The sequence below is a fragment of the Manis javanica genome, chromosome 2 (genome assembly GCF_040802235.1).
Source record: "Manis javanica isolate MJ-LG chromosome 2, MJ_LKY, whole genome shotgun sequence".
Lineage (NCBI taxonomy): Eukaryota > Metazoa > Chordata > Mammalia > Pholidota > Manidae > Manis > Manis javanica.
In genome coordinates this window covers 149092398-149101956 of record NC_133157.1, presented here as the reverse complement: position 1 = coordinate 149101956, position 9559 = coordinate 149092398, and the positions used below count along the sequence as shown (strand labels likewise).

The window sequence follows — 9559 nt, the reverse complement described above, 5'->3', positions numbered from 1 at the left end:
ATTACTGATTGCAGATATTTATTCAAATGTTTACAGAGAGGCTTTCTATGACCATCCAGTCTAAAACAGTCACCCCCTTTTCTGAGTCATTTTCTGACCCCCTTACCCTACTTCATTTTTCTTCAAAGCACTCCCACCATCTAAGGTTATACTGTTTATTTGTTTGCTGGTCTATTTTCTACTTCCCCCACTGGAATGTAAACTCCATGGTGGCCGGGGGAGTGTATCATTTTATGGCTGTATCCAGCTTGGAATTGAGTAGGCATTCATTAAGCACTCATTGAATGAAAAAGTGGTAAGGTCAATGGCTTGGGAGTCTCAGTGGGCACAAGGAATTGCTGGAATGGAATACAGGAGAACTTTTTTTTAACAAGGGAGCTGTTAGCATTTTGAGTGGGACTGCTCTACATATTGCAGGATATTTAGCATTCTTTACTCCTGCCATGACATGCTGGCAAACCCCTTGTCATCTGATGCTCTGATCTGAATGTTTGTCTCCTCAAGTTCGCATGCTGGAGTCCTCATGCCCACTGTGATGGTGGACTTTGGGAGGTGATGAGGTCATGAGGGTGGAGCCCCCATGAATGGGATTAGTGCCCTTATAAAAGAGGCCCCAGAGAGCTCTCTAGTCTCTTCCACTATGAGAAATCTGTGCCTGGGAGAGGGCCCTTGCCCACCATGCTGTCACCCCGATCAAGACTCAGTTTCCAGAACTGTGAGAAAAGGATTCCTGTTGTTTCTAAGCTTCTTAGTCGGTGGTATTTTGATAAAGCAGCCCTGATGGAATAAGACATCTGGCAGTCAAAATTGGGCAATACATTTCTAAATTTCCGTTTGTAGGGAAGGTACAGAACCAGCATTACAGGAAGTGAACAGGAAATACAGGAGGTTGGGATTAGACAGTCAGATGCTCCCATTTCTTATTGCTCTTGTTTCTATCGTGGCCTGCAAGATGTTTTGTTTCAGTTATTCATGTCCACCTCTGTCTCCCTCTACTTAGCTGTGAGCTCTAGAGGGTAGGAATTATGATTTGAATGTTTCATCCCATTTGAGTTAATAGATGTTTGTGTATGTATTTATCTGTGTGTATGTTTATGTTTATGTTTATATATGTTTCCCTGTTGCACCACCCAGACTCCACAGCTTTATCCCTTTCCTCGCCCTGTGACCTACCAGGTATCACTCAGCAGGTGTCATAAAACAAAGCTGGGTCTTTGACATTGCACATGGTGGCCCTTGTGTGTGACTGGCTGGCTCAGCCCTGAGCTAGAATCTGCTCCTGCTACTACAGGTATGATTTTCTGTTTTATAGATGAGGGCATCGAGGGTCATCTTCATCTGCAACTCATTGATTTATAACCAATAGGCCCTTATTAACCTAACCTTTGCTCTTGCCTCCATCCCTGATAGCAATACACTTAGGCTTAAGTCATGATTTAAAGAGAAGGTTCCCCAAGTTGTATAGTAGTCATTATTTCTGGCTGGGGTGACTCCTAGACCTGCAGCTGTCCCCTCACTGAGGGACAATGACCTTGGAGTTGTAGCAGCCACCAGGGCTGGCAGCGCCTGCAGTCTTTTGCAGCTGATTGTGCTGCTTTGTCTTGTGAGACATGAAACAAGCTGCTAGGATCCTCTGAACCAGTTAGTGACCCAGCTGGGCCTGGAATTCAATATTCCTTTCCCCATATTACTAGGTTCCTTCTATGCTTGGTGCCTTTCTGACTTCAAACAGCCTTATTTATTAGGACCCTGAATCTCCAAAACCTTCATTAGTCACCTCTTTTCCCTCCAGGCAACACAGAGCAACCCAGCAAATCTTATCCCAAGGGCGTCACTAATCACTAGGACTTTTGTCCACATGCTCTTCTATCTACTGCTATTGGAGACTTGGGCTGGTGACTTGAGCATGTATAAACCCTTTTAGTTTAAGCTTAGAGAGGCCTGAGAGATCCTTGGCCTATTTCTCTTAGCCTAGACCCACACCCTAGTTTTGCCCTCTCATGAAGTTGTGAAAATATGAGTCCTTGTCCCTCATGCCTGGAGTGAAGCTGCTCCTATTCCCCGCAGCAGTGCTTTTCAAACTCTGGGTCATATCCAATTAGAGAGTTCTAAAATCAGTTTGTTAGAGTTGACAAGTATTTTTTTAAATTAATAAATAGTATAGAATATGAAATATAAAAGTAATAGTAAACTACTGTTCTGTGAGATCTTTTGTCAGTCATGTGCATGTGTATGAATGTTCATGGTGTGTGTGAGTATATACTGGATTGCAGTCTAAATGTACTTCTTATTACATTTTGCTATAAAAGCATAGTGGTTATCAGCTTTAGGTGATAATTATGATTTGGCAGAATGCACCAGAATGACATGCCACTAAAGGTATGTCAGAGTCACTGGAGGGAGGGGCTAGGTGTGTGTGTTTGTTAAGTCCCTCAACTGATTATAATATAGCTTCCTTGCTTCTGATACCTCCCCAACACACACACACACACACACACACACATATAAACACACACACACACACACACACACACGTCCTCACTGTTGTTGAGAACATCCCTATATATTCATCTGGACATCCCCCATGCCTGAAATAGTGCCTGGCACTCAGGGGGTACTGAATAAATGCTTATAGCTGTCAAATGGCAAAGGGTTGAAGGGTAAATAATTCAGTCTATGTATTTTTCTTTCACCATGCTCAGCATACACTTGGTGCTTGCGAAATGTCAGTGGGTGTGATCATAATGACTTATGGAAAACAAAAATCATAAGACGCTACATGGAAGAAATGCACAGGTGTGATTAACGCTGTAGTGCAGGGCTGGCCCTCAGCACAACAGAATAAAGCTCTTTCCTCCTCAGTGCACTTCAACAAACCAATCAAACCAGGAAACTTCAGACAGGGAGTGGCTGTCATCTCCCTAAGTAATAGAGCCTATCTCCTCTTAACCTTTGTGACCCCCAAAACCAGTAAATTCCTTCTTTTATCTATCCTAAGTCCTTTATATTACCCTCTAAGCCAATTTTCTGTTGTACTGTATTCAATGGGAATTGGAAACAGCTGGTCACCATCTGCTGTAGATTAATTCTTCATGTACTTGAAGCCTGTAATTAGGTCATTTCTCAGCCTTCTCTAGGCTAAATATCTTATTTCCTTTAGCCCTTCCCAAAAGGTTTTATTTTCCAATTATTTAATTGTCTTCCTAGTGTTACTCTCAACATCAGGCTTTCTGTTCTCCATACACCTCAAGTTAAGGAGGCTGATCAGTGTGAAGGGTTATGGGTGTTTAAGGTCACCACTGCCACTTTTGAAGAGTCTTTTTTTCCTGTGAGTTGTTTATTTTCAGAGGGCTATTTAGAAATGAAGAGCAGTCATCAACTGAGCAGGACTTGCCACACTGAAATTGCAAACAGAGGAATCAGAAAGCTATGCATTGCTTCTACCTTACCTCTAGATAAACTGGGCCATAGCCTTGGCTCTGTACCCCCAAACCTGTGAGAAAACTGGATCCCCAAATCTGTGAGATGGCCAAGGCAAATCTACAGGGAGCAGTTGTCACTCTTGTATGAATGTGAAATCATTAGTATAGCATTTGGAAGTGTCTTGAAAACCTGGGAGGTCAATAACAGCAGGAGAAAGATTTCTAACTGCCTAAGCTTAGGAAATAAGAGTCTAGTAGAGAAGCATTCTTCCTCTTGCCCAGGAAATATCCTGCTCTTGGAATGACCCTGAGAGGAAGAATACACATCTGCGCACCAGACAGCAGTTATCTTTCTCCCTTCTGGAATTATGTATGTGCAACACATTCCCTAGTAGCCAGATATTTTTATGAAATACAGAAATATTTTGTGGATCAATAGATTCTTGAAATGATTGCAATTTTATCTTCACTTCTGTGGCTCTCGGCTCTGTCTCTTGAAACTGAGCAGGAGTTTTATAGCATGGCTTTTGGTTGGATGAAGTTACTCCCTGGTTGTCTGTCCTTAAAAAGACTCCATCATTACTCAGAAATGATGGCCTAGACTAGATGTTTTTTGCCTAACTCTATTAAATATCCCCACCAGAGAATCTAGCCAGTAGTTCTGTAACATCTTCCTATGTTGACAGGTAGTAACCATACTAGTGGGAGTGATGATTTTATAATGTGGGTAGCTGTTGAACCACTGTGTTGTATAGTTGAAACCAATATAAGATTGCACATGAATTACACTTCAAAAAAAAATCCCCACTATTTGCACCATGCCTAATTAAAAAATATCCCCTAATGCATGGCTTTTAATTGTTTAGTGTGTACAACCCCTTTATGAGGTAGATAATATCACTCTCATTTTTACAGATTAAACAGATACAGAGAAGTTTTTTAAAAATGTGCTTGCAGTTACTTAGATGGCAGGGCTAGATTTGAATTCTGGTCTGGTTGGTCTCTCCAGTGTCATCACAATTGCCTTGGCATCAGTGTCAGCAATGCGGATATCTGGTCCTGTGCTCAGATTCTGATTTACGAGGTGGGGCCCAGGAATCTGCACTTTCAAACATCCAAGCAAAGCTGATGCAGGTAACCCAAGTCCTGTGTGTACAAAAACACTGTCTAACTCAATGATCCTGGGGCGCCTTAATTAGAAAATCTAGGTCATTGTTTCTCAAACTCTGCTGTACATCTACCCAGGAGCTTGTTGAAAGTAAGCCCAGGTTCCACTCCGCATCTACCAGTCAGAAACAAGGAAGGGAGGAGTCCAGACATTATATTGTTAACACAGCTCAGGATTCTGAGTCATGCTGAAGTTTGAAAACCACTGGTGTGAGTCTTCCTGCCAGTGATTTCTTATCCCCATCCATGCTAGATGCTTCTGTGGGTGACTGAGTCTGCTAGGGTGAAAGATGGGAGGGTATTGGCTTACGGGCTTCCTGAATGTGCAAGGAAGCTCTTGGCTGAAGAAACAGTGGGAAGGTGATCCCTGAAAATGCCTGCTACCTCACTGGACAGGAATCTCCTATAGAAGAAACTTGAGCCTGGGGGGTAAGGAGCCATGGTTTTGAAAGCCTAGCATTGCCTTTGCTCTCAGAAGTCTAGGGAAGAGAGAACCATTTGTAATGATGTCAGCAGGCAGTGCTGTCTTGGCACCATAGCAGGGGCCTTACAGAGCAGCTAGGCGGAAGCACAGATGGGCAAGCATCTTCCCATTGAGAACTTAGGGGATACAGGAAGGTTTCCTCACATGAGCAACATACAAAAATACTTAGCACATTGAGAAATCCAGTCATAGAAGATGAAAACGCAGAAGACTTGGTTCCATGAATATATTTTAAATCTACAAAATATGTTTTAACAGCAGGAGCAGAAATATCCTCACAGACATCTGAGAAACTTTCATTCTACAGACCTCCTTTGCAAGCAGCCTTCTAGTGAATCACCCATGGTACCATATGCTAGTAGTAGCATGTGTGTGCTGGAAAATGAGTATAGTGTTTGCACTTAAAAGCCAATGCCACGTAAGGATGATTAAACTGTAAGGGATGACCTAAAGATAACTGACTGAACTCAGCTGTTTCTTGAGTCAGTATTTGTTAGGTAAATAAATGGAAATAATTTTGAAGGTTCATGCACATTCATATTTAAATTTCAGCATTATAATATTTTTTAGGCAATGTTTAAAAACATCTAATTTTAATTCCCTTGATGAACTTTGACTCATATTTATTTAATTCACTTTTGCTTTGAACTATGTAAAGGTTATTACTTAACAGTTTAACATCTATACTCTGTCAGTTCCTCAAATTCATGATAACCTAATCAAAATTATTGAAAAAACAACTCTCTTCTTCAATAATCAAACTTCACTTATTCCTTAAATATGTAATTACTAAGTTAAAATAACTTAAAAAAGAAACAGGTGGATTCTATATAAATGTTTATCCTGTCCCTTGATAAAGATCAAGGAGATTTTCTGCCACGGTGAGCAGTAAACAGATGCTGACCTCATCAGGCAGGGCATGGGAATTTCTCACATTTTTTTTCTGGACCCCATGCACCTGGACTCTTCTTTCTCCAGACCCCCTGTGACTTTCCTGTTCTAATGTCTGCTTCGGCTTCATGGCTTGGTAAAATGGAACACCTTCCAGGGCAGGAAATGAGCATCTCTCTGCCCTTCATATTTTCAGAGGCATCTGATTTTTCCTTTTTCACCTGTAATCCATCCCTGAAGCAGCCAGACTTACTCAGAACATCAATGATGAGCTGAACCAAGCACATGACTGCATGGGACTGAAGCTATCTATTCTTGGCCACCCAAATCCCACCCTTTCTTTACGTCAGTGTTAAGGAAGCTTTGGGGATAATTGAGATCTGCTTTTACAGTGAGTGACTATGTGAGGAAATTATAATTCCATAATTGGCATAGATTGGGATAATAGACAGTCAGAAAGAGATGATCTAATTAACAGTCCATATGCCCATCCAGCCTCTTCGGTTCATCGTGTTTATAATCACTGGATAATTCCTGTAGTACTGAAACAGAGGCTGTCTATACAAAACAAGGGATGTCTCAAATCCTGGGTTGAATCTCTTTATTACTTAGGACTCTACTGGTTGCAAATAACAGAAACTGATTTGAAGTACCTTAAGGAAAAATGGGGGGATTTTGTTTTAAAGGGAAGGGAATGTCTCATAAAATCCAAAGTCAGGGAGGCAAACAGTAGCTCCAGCTGGCACCAGGGAATGGCAGTCCATTAGAGATCTCTGTGCTGGGCTTTGCATGCTTGAACATTCCTCTCTCTAGACTGGCTTCTGTTGCTTCTCACTCTTCATATTGGAAAGCATGGCTATGGTCAAATCTAGCTCAGAAAGGAGCCACACTGAAGAAATTTGGTTGCCTTTTCAATTTCTTCTGAGAAGGGGTGTACTGGCTCAGCTGGGGACATGTGTATACTCTTGATCCTACCAAGTATGGTTTGGGGGAGTGATCACATTGTACAAAAATGGCTGTCAGGAGTCTGCTGCTCTGGCCGTGTGGATGGCGTAGGGGGCAGATAGGACATTCTCAGAGCTGGGTAAATGGGTTTGTGCTGGATCAACTATGAGCGTCCCCCACACCACAGAGATACCTTTCTTTTTTTTTCTTCATACATTTGAAGATCTCCTAAGATGATTTAACTATCCTATAAATATCATTTCTGTACAACATAAACCCCTTCCTTCTACAGGATACCTTAAAGTCATGTTCTGCCTCTACATCCTAAAGTTTTTATGGAGATATTATTCAGGGTTAGAGCATAGGATCTCTGGGCAACTGGCATGCCTTTTCCAATTCAGTCTAGTTCTTGTCTATCTGTGGTATCTCACTATCTTGTAACCCATGGACTATTTATAGACACACTTCTTAAACATCTGGTACAAAATGGTGGAGGGAAAATTGGAATAACCTCAACAAAAACCTCCCACCCGGACAAAGAAGAGGAGCCATGATTGGTAATAGGTCCAGTGCTCTGGACTTTACTGTTGGTAAATGACAGCGTCTCAGCTTCTCACAGGTATCGCCCAGAGGTCTCACTGCTGGTGGAGGAGGGAGCTCCGTGGCTAGCCCACTGGCTCTCAGGTTTGGGCTGCGGACTGCCCTTGTCTAGTGCATTTTCAGGGCCTTCTGAGCACAGCAGTGGGGCTGATGTGGGGTGTGTTCAAAGAAGCCCATTTCTATTGCTGCAAATACTTGGGTTTGGGGATTGCTTTAGAAACTGAGGAATTGTGGGTCCTTCTTCACTAGGCCTGGATTTTTTTTCTTTCTTTTTCTGGCAATGCAACTCCCTTAAATCACTAGTTTAGGTTTTGGGACTCCATTTGCTAATCACCACCACCCGAAGTTTGTGTATCTGTTTCTTAGCAAGGGGCCTGGGCTCTCCCTCCCTTGCTCCAGGCTTGCAACTGGAGAGGTGAGTTTTCTTCCTTATTTGCCCTGAAATGTTTCCCCAGTTTCCCTGCAAGCATCATTGCCTTTTTCTGCCATGAGCCTTTCTTTAGATTCCCTCATACTCAGTGTCTGTCTCCCAGCGAGTCTGGCCAGACCTCAGGAATGAAGAGCTGAGCAAAAAGCAGTGACCATCTACTCCATTCCCCAGTGCTTGAAGCTGGACAGACTCACCCACACACCCCACCTAGGCTGGTTCTCAGAAGCAATCTGCACATACTACTGGTTGAAGTAGTTGCTTATTTTAAACAAAATTCAATTATTAAATACTGTTTAATAATATTTAAATAATGTGCTCCTTCCCTCCACTGAAGGTCTGCTTACACTCACCACCTAATCTTCTGGGTTGAACTCTCAGGCCTGTACTCAGATTTAATACTCTGTCTACCTTGGGACCCTTGGGATTCCTTCTTGGCAGGTTGAGCTATGGCATGACTATGGTTTCCATGTCTGCTCTCCCGCCATGACCTCCAGTGTCACTCCAGTGTATAACCCAAGAGCATCTGCCCTTAGCAGGCTGGACCAGCCCTTTGCAAGGGGAGGAAATACACATAGTTGGGGAGAAATTTCTTTGCCTTCATTGTCATAACTACATTTTCTAGTGTCTTTGTTCCTGGAGCAACTGCATAATCCTGAGGATAGAGTTGGAAAACAGTATATTCCTTAGAAAGGGTGGACAGTCCTCTGAAACTTCCCTCCCAGTAGTCAGGCTCTGAAAACTCAGTCCTGAGTGGGGCCTGAGAGTGTCTTCAACAAACTTTGCTTTGGGACAGCACTGGGATTGGAGTTTCGCTTCTACAGAGGCCAACCAAACTGGGCTGTTCTTTTTAAAGAAGGGGAGTGTGTCTGCTTCCTTTGTGTCCTTCCCTCCCTAATTTCCTCTTAAACTTACTTTCTCTAGTAAAGAATCTCTAGGTGTTCCTATTAGATGTTGAGTACCATGCTCTGTTAGGATTAGAATGTATACAGAAACAGACATCGTTCTTGTCTTCTTAGAGGTTAAGGTCTGGTGGGAGGAGAGTCATGAATCACATTTTATACTTGTGAAAAGTGCCACTATAGGGGACATGAATAGGAGCTGTTGTAGAGCAGAGACACCTAATCGGGACATGGGAAAGTGGGGAAAGACCTCAAGAATTTTAAAATTGAGATCTGAACAGTGAATAGGAGTTAACCAGGGAAATTAAGATTTGGTGGAGTTGGTGATGAATGGGAAATAAATAGAATTTGAGTAGCCAGTGTCAGAGAGAGGTCAGCAACGTCTCCCTTCTGCAAAGATCTAGTTAGGTTGGACTTCAGTGCCCATCACCCATCCCGCAGAAGTTCAAAGTCTACCTCGGGATCTCAGGCTCATTCTGGGTTAGTACCTGCAATCCTGTAAAACCCTGCCATTTAATTGCTACAAAAACCTCACACAAAGAATTTAATTGTGAACTTGACTTTGTTCAGCATTTTGGGGTCACCAGGAGGGATCCCATGTGCACACTGCTTAGTCAAATTCAGTAGAAACACAAGTTAGAGATTTTAGTTTTAAAAGTTTTTTGCTAAATTGGCACATATAGAGAATATCCCTGATGGGCACACAAAGTTAGTAACAGTG

The 9559-nt window shown here is 42.4% G+C and overlaps 1 long non-coding RNA gene across 1 annotated transcript in view; it reads left to right on the top strand.

Annotated features, from left to right (window-relative positions):
- Window positions 1-1182: 1182 nt before the first annotated feature.
- Window positions 1183-9559, top strand: part of LOC108386924 (uncharacterized) — a 38300-nt gene continuing 29923 nt past the window's right edge. Inside the window, exon 1 of the long non-coding RNA XR_012124090.1 lies at window positions 1183-1291. This is a non-coding gene — a long non-coding RNA (uncharacterized lncRNA). The remainder of the gene's footprint in view (window positions 1292-9559) is intronic.